Genomic DNA, 353 nt, shown 5'->3' with positions numbered 1-353 from the left:
TGTCTGTGTGTGTGTGTGTCTGCGTCTGTGTGTGTATCTCTGTGTCTCTGTGTGTGTGTCTGTGTCTGTGTGTGTGTCTGCGTCTGTGTGTGTATCTCTGTGTGTCTGTGTGTGTGTCTGCGTCTGTGTGTATCTCTGTGTCTCTGTGTGTGTGTCTGTGTGTCTGTGTCTGTGTGTGTTTGCGTCTGTGTCTCTGTGTGTCTGTGTGTCTCTGTGCGTCTGTGTCTCTGTGTGTGTCTGTGTGTCTCTGTGTGTGTGTCTGCGTCTGTGTCTCTGTGTCTGTCTCTGTGCGTCTGTCTCTGCGTCTGTGTGTTTGTCTGTGTCTGTCTCTGTGTGTGTTTGTGTGTGTGTCT

The 353-nt window shown here is 50.4% G+C and overlaps 1 protein-coding gene across 1 annotated transcript in view; it reads left to right on the top strand.

The window, feature by feature from the left end:
* The window catches only part of PCNX3 (pecanex 3), an 18752-nt gene that overhangs the window by 12537 nt on the left and 5862 nt on the right, over positions 1-353 (top strand). The window lies entirely within an intron of this gene.

This window comes from Vombatus ursinus, unplaced genomic scaffold, assembly GCF_900497805.2.
Source record: "Vombatus ursinus unplaced genomic scaffold, bare-nosed wombat genome assembly UNPS02011369.1, whole genome shotgun sequence".
Lineage (NCBI taxonomy): Eukaryota > Metazoa > Chordata > Mammalia > Diprotodontia > Vombatidae > Vombatus > Vombatus ursinus.
This window is presented reverse-complemented; position numbering and strand designations above follow the sequence as displayed.